This window comes from Capsicum annuum, chromosome 10 (assembly GCF_002878395.1).
Source record: "Capsicum annuum cultivar UCD-10X-F1 chromosome 10, UCD10Xv1.1, whole genome shotgun sequence".
In the NCBI taxonomy this organism is placed as follows: domain Eukaryota; kingdom Viridiplantae; phylum Streptophyta; class Magnoliopsida; order Solanales; family Solanaceae; genus Capsicum; species Capsicum annuum.
This window is the reverse complement of record NC_061120.1, coordinates 15,857,127-15,869,278: the sequence shown is the minus strand read 5'-3', so window position 1 is coordinate 15,869,278 and position 12,152 is coordinate 15,857,127. Positions and strand designations below refer to the sequence as shown.

The 12,152-nt window shown below is 34.9% G+C and overlaps 1 long non-coding RNA gene across 1 annotated transcript; it reads right to left on the bottom strand.

Moving 5' to 3' along the window:
- Positions 1 to 8,473: 8,473 nt before the first annotated feature.
- Positions 8,474 to 9,318, bottom strand: LOC124888129. Its single transcript, XR_007046108.1, has 2 exons — positions 9,209 to 9,318; positions 8,474 to 8,977 (listed from the first exon to the last, which is right to left on the bottom strand). It is a non-coding gene; the product is annotated as an uncharacterized LOC124888129 (long non-coding RNA).
- Between the last annotated feature and the right edge of the window lie 2,834 nt (positions 9,319 to 12,152).

Below are 12,152 nucleotides of genomic sequence, written 5' to 3'. Positions count from 1 at the left end.
GTGGTTCGATGCTTGTGAGACAAGCTTTTAAAAGCTCAAGGATTTTTTGACTTCAGTTCCTATTTTGGTTTTGCCCAAGTAGGGCATGGGTTTTACCATCTTATGTGATACTTCAGGTGTTGGGTTAGGTATTATGTTGATGCAGGAAGGAAAGGTGATTTCTTATGTATCGCATTAGTTGAAGCCTCGTGAGAGAAATTATCTTACCTATAATTTGAAGTTATGCACAGTTATGTTTGCTTTGAAGTTGTGGAGGCTAGGTCTTATTTGATGGAGTAGATTCGAGCTCATCAATTTGATGATGAGAGATTGAGATCGATTCGAGATAATGTGTTGAGTGGTGAGGCTAAGGAAGCCTCACTTAATGCGGATGGTGTTTTGAAGATTGGGGGTCGAGTTTGTATGCCGAGAGTGTGATTCGATTATATTGATTTTAGAGGAGGCCCATTGTTCCAGATATTTCATACATCTTGGAGTAACTAAAATGTACCGTGATTTAATAAAGCACTACTAGTAGGGTGGTATGAGGTGAGCTATAGTAAATTTTATAGCTCGTTGCCTATGTTGTCAGTAGGTGAAGGCCGAGCATATGAGACCTGGTGGTTTGGTTCAGAGGTTACCCATTCTCGAGTGGAAGTGGGAAAAGATCACCATGGAATTTTCCCTTATACATCTCATTGTTCTGACAGTGTGTGGGTCATTGTGGATCGATTGGCAGACTCAACCCATTTTATTCTGATTCAGGTTTTATTCAGTGCTAAGAGGTTAGCCCGTATCTTCATTTGTAAGATTATGCGCCTGCATGGTGTGTCGGTGTCTATCATTTCAGATTGAGGTTCTGTATTCACATCTCACTTTTGAAAGACTTTTCACGATAAATTGGGTCCTCGAGTTAATATTAGCATGGCATTTTACCCCCACACTGTCGGTCAGTCAGAGCAAATAATTCAGGTTTTGGATGATATTCTCCGCGCTCATTTGATGGATTTAAATATCCAGTGGGAGCAATAATTTTCTTTAGCAGAGTTTGTATATAATAATAGCTACCATTCTAATATTGATATGGATCCTTTTAAGGCATTGTATGATAGGTGTTGTCACTCGCTATTGGGTTGATTTGATATTTCAGAGGTGAGGCCTTGAGGTGCGGCCTTGATTCGTGAGTCTTTAAACAGAGTCCAAATCATTCAAAATAGACTTCAAGCGGCTTAAAGTAGGCAGAAGTTTTATGCATATCATAGGCTTCATGCCTTGAGATTTGGTGTTGGTGATCATGTTTATCTTTGAGTTTCACCGATGAAAGGTGTGATGAGGTTTGGGAAGAGGGGCAAGCTTAGCCCAGGTATATTGGTCCATTTGAGATTATTCGGACCATTGGTGATGTGTCTTATGAGTTAGCTTTACCTCCAGATTTATCAGTTGTTCATCTAGTTTTTCATGTCTTTATGCTTAGCCGCTATATTCCTGAGGAGTCTTATGGTATTTTTTGGGAGTCGGTTCAGTTAGATGAGCGGTTTGTCTTTCGTTGAGGAGTCGGTCTCCATTTTGGCTAGAGATGTTAGACGGTTGCGCTCTAGAGTTATTCTTGTGGTTAAGGTTCAGTGGCGACATCAACCTATAGATGAGGCTACTTGAGAGGTCGAGTCTGATGTGTTAGTTCCTATCCCCACCTCTTCGTTGATTCAGGTATTTCTTTATCTTAGTTCAAGGACGAACTAAATTTTTTGTGGTGGATGATGTAACGACCTGAAATTTGATGAAATATGTGTAATTTGTGATTTTATATGATTAGACTATTTTACCTCTCCCTTTAGTTGCATGGTTGTATTTCTGGGGTGTGGGAGTGATTGACACAATTTTTGATGCATTTTGGTACCATTTATGCGATATTATGGTTTTTAATGGCTTTGGGAGCCTTATATTGAACTTCTATGGTTATCTTTTGATCCGTGTAACAGATGGATGAATGAACTATGCCAATAGCTCTGGAATATCAATTTGGTAGTAAGGACCTTGGATGGAAAATCTGACTTTGCCAACGCATACGGAACATCGATTTTAGCATGGTAACATATTTGATTGAGTTTTATGACTTTTAAATCTTATTTCGATCATCGATTTGGAAAATTATAATTTCAAATTTCGGAGGTCAACTCTATGAAAATGACATTATTTCAAAAATATGATATCCTTATTGAGTCTGGAGCATCGAATTCAGCGTGGTTGCATAGTTAGTTTGCATATATCGGACCCCAAACAAATCTCGAGCACCCTGTCGAAGTCCGTTTTTGAACTTAAAAACCTATTTTTTAAAAAGAAAAGATGGTGCAAATATAAAAAAAGTGTTTTTCCCTCTTTTTTTGCTCATTTTTTCCTTCTTTCACCTTGTCTCGTAAGAGTTAAATCCTAAAATAGTGTGAAAGCTTAAAAGTGAAGCTTGTGGGAGCTTGGAAAGCTAGATTAATATCTGTTTCTTGATTTTATTACGGATTTAAGGTGAGGGTTCATCCTTTTCTACTCTAATTTCTTGATTAATTTCTCAAAACCCCAAAAATCTTAGGGCTTGATTTTAAACCTCAATTTCACTCTTTTTCACTTGAATAATTTTTTAATCTTAAAATTACTAGTTTTTCATCCATTTAACCTTCAAAACAACTTCGATTCTTGATTTTAATGCGGAACTCAAAGATTTTGCCCGTTAAAGCTTAAAAATGATTTTTCTTCAATTTGAACCTTATTTTTTACTTTATTTATCTTGGGTTTTCAGCTGCAGATTCCTAAAAATATGGATAAAATACTTTTGTAATAAAGTTTTTATTTCCCCCTTCTTTTTTAGAAATCCATTTTGGAGATTCGTTTTGACCCAAACTAAAAATAGTCAATATGGGTATCATTGGCTTTGATTTGACGCGTAGATTCTATATTTTTTGGTTTTAGTTGATTTCGAGATCGTTCGTGAAAAGTAAGGTCGTGGATTTGAAGTGTAGCGGATCGTTTTCAACATTCGAGGTCGGTTATGGCTTAACTCTTCAGACTGAGCTGGGCAGTTAATTTGTATACAAAATGTATGTTAAAGGTGAGAACTAATCATGAAAAATGACTATCTATATGTTGTGCCCATGTAGGGGCCTATATATGTTGTAATTGTTGAATTTGGAATATTACGTGATATGTGTTATCGTGTGGGATCTTATGTGATGTTGATAGCCTAGAATATACGTGAATAATCATATTGTGGTTCCTTTGGTGTATTGTGATATATTCATACTTTGTGGGCATATAAATCATGTGGAAATTCAAGGATGGTGGAAATAATGAGTGGATGTTGATTATGGTTGGTTGTGAAAATATACCATGTCGGTTGGTTGTGGAAATACTCATTGTGATTGATTGTGAACATTGCATCATCATTCTTATGTCATCACACGTATCATTTCACTTGTTTGTTGTATTTCTTTATATATATACTTGTTGTCACGTATGTGTACTTGATTTGTGTGTGATCTTATGTATGTGCTCTGGAAACACTGATAATACTAGAAATATTAGAAATACTGAAAAAACTGAAAATATTAAAAATAGTGGATATTGGTATCAGATACTAGATTTTATAGACCTTCTCTGAAGGATTATGGCGGTGAAGAGACATAGATATTGGTGGTATATGGGTTGACGAACACCCCATAGGTCCTACATCGGGAAGGCTTGACTTCGTAGATATATATAGGGTGGTATATGGGTTGACGAACCCTTCATGGGTCCCACGTAGGAAAGGCTTGCCTCCGTGTATGTATACGAAGGTTGTCCGACAACCTTGTGCATCATCATCATCAACAACAGCAACAACAACAACAACAACAGCAAATCATCATCTTATACATGGCACGTGATTTATCGTGTTGATGTTGTGATTGAATTTTCATATTGACTTGTTATATGTCTACTTGCTCTATATCCTGTTATTTATACTTGATCATCTTGTATATACATGTTCTTCTTTGTGTCTACTTGCACGTGATATAATGTATACTTGTGTTCTACTTGTTGTGTTTTGTTATTTTTGTGATATATTAGAACTATTAGTGCAAGCAGTGCGGGCTACCGTTGTGGGATATTTTCTGATTGCAGGTGACGTACCCTTAATGTATATTTTGTGTACTTTATTTTCTACTTTGCTCAATCAGCCTACAATACCTACTGAGTATAAGTAGACGGTACTCACTCCTATTGTACCCTTCTGGTGCAGATGCAGGTTCGGGTGCGCCCCATGTTGCATAACTCGGGCGATTGTTTGAGCTTTTAAGGTAGTTGATGATTTTCAAGCGTTTGAATGTCTTCTATTACCTTTCCTATAGAGTATGTCTTTACTTTCACTTCAGAGACAGAATTTCTCTTGTATTTGGACATCTTATGTATTTCCTTGGATTCGAGTTGTACTAGATATGTTCTTATATTGCTGACATCTGATTTTGAAAGTTATGGTTGCATTGTTATGTTTCTTTCCACATTTATTATACTTGTATAATTTGGCTTCATTCTAGAAGCCTTACCTTAGTGTTATTAATCTTTTTCCCTTTGTGCATTGGTTTGGGTGATAGGCTTACTTGTTAAAGTTTATCGCGACAAGTGTCATCACGACTCTTTGAATTTTGGGTTGTTGTGCGAGTTAGTTCTTTACTAGTGATCTAGTATTAGTCATCTCGTCTTGTGTCATTTAAAATCATAGGCCTACTATAAAATAGTTGTTTAACGATTCTTGTTGTGTTTCTGAGTATTGCCTATTAGAAGGTTGTTAGATGACATCTATACAAATACCACATGTTTTATGCCTTCGTCAGTAAATATACCATGTTGTGGTTGTGTTACTTCAAGAAAATTAGATGTTTATTTTACCTTCACTATCCAATAAATCTGGTCATGGGAAGGAGTTGGTTATAAGTCGATTTTTTCTTTTCTAAAATGCTCTTGAATTGTTTCTCTACTTAGTTAAAATAGGATAGATGAATGGAAACACAACTAGTGTGATTTTCAGTCCCTCGGTAGAGTCAGTTGAAGAACAGAAGTCCAATGTCCGATGCAGCCTCTTTCTTTTTTTCCTACATTTTTAGAGTCTCCGTCCAATATATCAGTTCATAATTTTTTTGTGACCTATTGATAAATTTGAAAAGAGAAACCCGTAATATGGTTTAGAAATTTTGCTTTTTTATGACATGTCCCTGTTTGGGGTAATATTTTGAGTCAAGATGAGGGAGAAAACACTCTCGGTCTCAAAGAAATTCTCAAAACATAGTAGTCTTAATGTTCTACATAAACTCTCAATGCCCTTTTATTTGGATTTGGTTACATCTTTATGTGTTTAAATGACAAGTTTTGTTTATGTTTAGTGTATAAGCTTGAGTATGATCATATTTCAGTATTCCAGATCTTGATAAACTTTATCAGACTTATATTCCAAGAAAATATGTCTCTTAATTTGTTTAATTAAGTGACGTAAAGCTTAGTGACTTATTTAGTTTAGTTTTATTTGTTTCCTGGAAGTCTCCTTTAGAGCAAGACAAACCTTCTTTCAGAAATTATCACAAAAATTAGTTGTTTCAACCATGACGAAAAAGCTATAGCGAGGAAATATTATTTTCCTAATAAATTTTCATATTTATTATAAACTATGTCCTCTGTTTAGAGAAATTATTTAGGAAAGGGCATGCATAGAATATCAATTATTTTACCCTCAATGTTTGGCAAAACTTGATAAATAGTTTCGAATATGACTATTTAAAGTCATTTACTACAAGTTGTTGGTTCATGTCAAATAATTGCAAATATCAGCCTGTTGTTTTGGGTTTCTCTTATTTGAAGGATGATGTTCATTTGTGTTGGTCTGTTAGAAGACATGATTGGATTTTTTAGGTGCTCAAATTCGTAAGTGATAGTTACAATTCGCGTACATATATGGCACCATTTACTCGTCTACTAATCCTTATCTTTTCTTTTCTCATGTATACCGGGAGTGAGTTTGAGGTCTCATGGTTTGACTTCATCTCTATCCAAATTAGAAAAGCGAACAAATATTACATTACATCTTTCCGCCCTGCAATCTAGTAACTCCTTCCCTCTTTCAAGCTTTATTCTTTGTAGACACTTATTATTATTATTGTTTAATATCTCGCACATTACTACTACTACTGCTGTTGCTGCCGCTGCCGCTGCCGACGCCACGGCCGATGCTGCCGCCGATGCTGTCGTTGCTGCCAGTCGCCGCCCCCGCCACCGCCCGCCGTTGCCGTTGTTGCTACTTATTCGAATTACTATGAATCTTTAAATAATTTTAGCAAATTTAATTATTTATTTCTACTCTTTAGATTTTAAACTTAGCAAAATCACTAGGCTTCAGCATTTAATCTATATCGCTAAAAGGTTAAAATCTGATATGCAAAAACATACCTTTTAGAATAATTGGCCAAGTTGTTAGAGTCTTTTAACGTTTCTTAATATAGAATAATGACTTTATCTTTAGAATTAAAGTTAGTTTCTCATTATTTAGTAATATTTAAATAGATAAGAATATAGGCTTTGCAGTAGACGAATTTACTATTGCTAGACTCAAAAATCAGCTTTAAACTACTTTGGATATGATAAATCAATTTCATTTTCATCGATTTTAAATAAGAAATTATAATTTTGCCAATTTGATTCTGCAAGGCCTTTTTTAGGATTTCAAGAAAAAAAATTTAACATGAGCTTTTTCGTAATAAGTAAATTCTCAAGTCACTAGAGATTTAAACAACTATATTTTTATATCTATTCATTTAGTGTAGGATAGTTAACTTATTTTTATAAAATTTTGATTTTATTTTATTTTTAAAAAAAGCAAAAACGGTCATCTTTTTTAGAATAAAAAATTATTTTATTTTATTTATTTTTATTATTATTAATTAAAAACCTTTTTGTGAAACCATTTGAAATAATTGCATCATTGTTAAAAGATTTTATAAAGAATTATTTAAGTAATTTTTGAGGAAGTAGATTTATGGCGAGGATGTTCTAAAAATTTTTCTAATTTTTTCTAAATAACTAGCATATATTATATTTAGTAAGATACATATATTTTTAATACCTTACCTATATCTTTACTAATATAATTTCATTTCCTTATCTAACCTAGGTTTCACAGTTAACCGTAGTTGATGGATCCTTGAGGTTGCCTAATTCCTTCCCTTTAAGATAATTAGAACCCTTGCCTAGATCGCTTATGTAAGTAGACCTAAAAAATGAAGTCTTTCTTTCCTTTTAATCACTTAGTTTATAATAGGTGTCCTAATTCACCGTAGAACTAATTAGATAGCGACTTCCTTAATTTTATTTAGAGGTTTTCAATATGTTGTACCTCGGTTTGACCCGTCTTAAAATGGGGTATAACAATTATCATTTCTAAGTGAGTGAAAATAAAAGAGTCGTTGTTGGGGAGCAACATCAAAGAGTCATTGTTAGTGAGCGAATGAAAAATTAACCCTTGTTCGTTGTTGGTGAGCAACTGAAAATCAACTTTGCAAACGTTGATGGTGAACACGAAGAAACAACTAAGATTGTACTCAACTCAATTTACAAAGAGCTTAAAGAGTAAACCTCTTTGCCATCCAAGGAAATTGGACTAGGATATCACATTGATTCTGACCAGATATAAATGTCTTGATGTCATTCATTTTATGCTCTCATATTATATTTTGCACCTTGAATATTTATCATGGTTTAAAAATGTTTGAATTGAAGGGCTAATAATTATTTGCAAGTTGTTTCATCATCGGTCGGTTGGATTTAGACAGTAGACGACTAGCTAGATTCCCAGTCGACTAGCTAGATTTTAACAGGCTTACAGTTCAACCCCCTCCCGCCCCTTGCACTTTCAAAATGGCCCCCTTTGCCAATTCTCTTCCCCATTACGTTAGGTTCTGTAATAATCATAGTTATTGGTTCTAAAAACGAGTTGGGTGATTAGTGTTTTGGATCGATAAATTTTTTCAAAATTGATTATTTATTCCTCTCATCTTCTATTAAAGGTATTGTAAAAATATTTGTAGTCTGAGTAAATAATTTTATGAACGAATGTATCCGGCTTAACTCCTCCTCTGATAAAGGTATCATCAAAGTAATTAACCACAAATATTATATTTCGAGACCATATATTAGAAAATTATATTTCATACACCCATTTATGTACTAGTAGTCAAGGAAAAGAAAAATAAAGGGAATACAAGTTCGTACATTAAACAAACTATGTTTCACATGTGAACTTTCAACTTTGAGTTAGATGAGGTTGGTTAATGGAAGATGGGGGTTGTTGTAACTAAATATTCTTGAATAACTAAGACTCAAGAACCAAAAAGAAAACAACAAATTGGCCCCAGAAAAACTAATAGGTTAGGAAACAAGGAGTTGTCATGACAAATAAATAAATAAATAAATAATGTACTAGCCATAGCCCAAGATCAGAGTGGATGGATTATATCCCTTCATCCTCAGTCATACATTTTGAATTTGAGCTTTGAAGATTTATTGAAAAAAATCACAATTAACAATTTTAAATTGAAAAATAGCATTTGTTGCAGAGTTCTGATTGAATTTGAAGCTGCATGACATTGGCTACGTCTTAAAGATAGGGTCGAAATGTGGTCCAGGGTTGTTATTCCTACAAATATTGAGAGTGTGTCTCTCTTTAATGAATTTTATACAACACGTCGAGGGTTCGATCCTGGGTATGGAGAAAATTCTGTTGGGAGCGCTGCCACCTTAATGGGCCTTGCAACGCACGATCCGGATTAGTCGGGGCTCCAATGCGGACACAGGACACCGGATGGGAAACCAAAATAAGAAGAATCTTAAACAACACAAATTTAAATTAGTCGGAGCCAAATTATATCTTATAGGAAACTCCGATTTGTAGTCATGTCTACTTTTGTTCCACCAAACAATCAAGTTAAACCTGAAAAAACAAAAAGCCAATCCCAAACAAAATTCATCTTAAAGTACAAATAAGCATAAACAATATTCATGTACATAAAAGAACAAACAATATTCTGCATATTTAACATTTTGCTATATGATGATTGGGGGTTACTTTTCCTTTTGACAAAACAACAGATGCAAATTTAATTTCAGAAAGAAGAAGAAAAAAGGATAAAAAGGTAACATACATCAAAACCATGGCTTTTACCTTAGAAGAGGTGATCTTTCTTAAATAATAGGAGCTTATTACCTTTAAAAAGTCAAAACACAATGAAATTTAGAGTGTGTATGATTTAGGATAAACATAGCCAATATAATTGGTTTCCCATAGCCGAAGGGTCCGGAGACATACTGAAAACCATGCATTTTGAAGATGCCAATAGAAAAAAATAATATAAAATTTGTAGTTTATGATTTCAGAATTCTAGCCCATTTACAATATTAAGTTTTGAATTAATAATTTGTACATATATATTAAATAAATTCTTTAAGATAAATACATAATTTGAACCAAGTTCGTATTGGTTGTGACTGAGCTCGGTGGGAGGGGAAAGTGTGGGGGTATTAGAGGTTGGGAGGAGACAACAACATGAAAAGTTACTTGTAAAGTTACTTGAGAAACTTGGTTTTCATAGTTTCACCAAAAAGGTTATTTTTTCGATTCCAAGGATTAGCTTGTTTCCTAAAAAAAATTATTTCGAACACATTTTGATCAATAAAATGTTATTTACAATGTTTCGGATACAAGAATCTGTATAAATGCAATAACAACTTCAAACCAAGTTAAAGTCTAGGACAAGAACAATTATGAAGTTCCTTAACACCTTCAACACAAGATTATAAGTAATCTATCCAAGAAGTATGTTATTTTTCCAGAAAAGAGATGAAACAAAATTATAGGGCAAAGTCCACCAACTTCACGGAGTGTCTTTAAGGAATAGCTTCCCTCACTGTACCCGAGGTTATGGAATCTTCCTCCCAGGATAAAATGGCCTTCAATCCGAACAATAGCGGTACATCAAATTGTTGGATTCAACGAACTCACTCAAAAGCTTAATGATCACACAGAGTTTTTATATAGAAGAAGAGTGTTTTTGCTGTCAAAAATCATGCCAATACCTAAGGAATATATCAGGTATTTAAAGCCTTTAATGTGTCCTTTCAGAAAGGATGCATTGGTTCAGCAGAAAGGCACCTTTTCAGTAGCAGTCACATCCTTACGTCCAGTCTGTGCTGGACCTGCGCCTGATCTGCGGCCACAAGTAACGTTTGGCAAATTCCAGTAGCTTTTGTGCTACATCTGAGCCCACAGGGCGCGTACCTGCGCTGCGTCTACGCCCGCAAGTCACCCTAAAGTGCGGAACAGTGTGCATTTTCCCTCGAAGGGTCGATCCCTTCATGATGCATTGTGTATGCATCTGCATGGCGTCAAAAATGCGCCCGCACTTGAAGAAAAATAATACTATCATATTTTAGATTAAAAATTTTACTTGTAAATAAGTTTCAAATAAATTGTCTAAAAAAATTAGATCTTATCGATCGATCCAAATTCGAAGCAGAAGCCGAAGTCGAAGCCAAGACGAAGCCGAAGTCAAAGCCGAGTCGAGCGAGCAAAGACGACGACGGCGTGAGGCACCACCTTGTTCTTGCCTCACTATCCATGTGGAGTTAGTGTTTCTCATTATAAACACTTACAAGTTCTCTTCTCCCACTAATGTGGGAGAATTAGTGAACTTTTCTTTAAAAAGAGTAGACTTTCCAATTTGAGAGTGCACTTTCTAAATTAGTGTCTCTCTTCCCTCCACCATTTTCCCTCTATTTTTCATTCACATATACACATTGAAACCAACAATCCCCCACATGAATGGGGAATGGCTATCTTTTGAAGAAATTTGCGGACAAATATGTGATTATTTAGCAAAGGCTAATTGCATCTGGATAAGTAGGTTTCCCTTTGAACTTTCTGTAGTGAACATGCATCGGATGCACTCGATTAATCAGTAGATTTGATATCTTTGAACCATGGAGCTTTAATGTACACCTAGACAACACATGTCACATAACCAGCCTTTTACTATTTATGGTTCTCATGATTTTATTCTTTTCAGCCATGAACACGTTCCGATTTCATGAGCGCTTAGAGAATAGGCCTTTACTAACATTCTCTTTGAAGCGGCTTCCACTTGGTTCTCACATAAGTGATTTCTAAACGTTCAATCCTATAGATTAAACTATTTGGTCAAATCTACCAAATTTAGATAATCATTAAAAGACTTTTCACCTTAAGTCTTATCCTTGTTTACTAAACATTATCTACATCATGAGAATGGGTTGGGTATTGATAATGTTGAACCTGTCAGACACAACTTTGTTTGATCTCTTTGAACCTAGCTCTTGGGATCTCCAATCTACTAAGTAGAGTTACCACTATGCTGACTTGTCCTGGGCCTTATAGGCCTTTTGTTAGTGGATCCGACACATTATCCTTTAACTTTACATAGTCAATAGTGATAACTCCACTAGAGAGAAGTTCTTTAATGGTATTATTTCTTCATCTTATGTGACGAGATTTATCGTAGTACATCATGCTCCCTGCCCTACCTATTGCCACTTGGCTATCACAGTGTATACATACTGGTGCCACTAGTTTGGGCCAATAAGGAATATCTTCCAAGAAATTCTGGAGCCATTCTGCTTCTCCATCAGCTTTATCTAACACGATAAATTCAAAATTCCATTGTAGAGCGAGCAATACAAGTCTGTTTGGATGATTTTTAAGAGACTGCTCCTCCACTGATAGTAAATTCATATCTACTCGTGGATTTTACTTCATTCGATCCGGTGATCCAATTTGCATCACTATATCATTCAAGTACCGGTGGATATTTATTATAATTCAAATCGTAGTCTTGAGTCTATTTAAGATACCCAAAACTCTTTTCATTTCCATCTAATGAGTTTTATTAGGATTACTCGTGTACCGACTCAACTTAATTATAGCGCATGCTATGTCTGGTCGTGTATAGTTCATTATATACATTAAACATCACAATACTCTTGCGTACTCCAATTGTGAGTCACTTTTACCTTCATTATTTCGAAGTGCAAAGCTCACGTCCAATGGAGTCTTGGCAATACCGAATTCCATATAC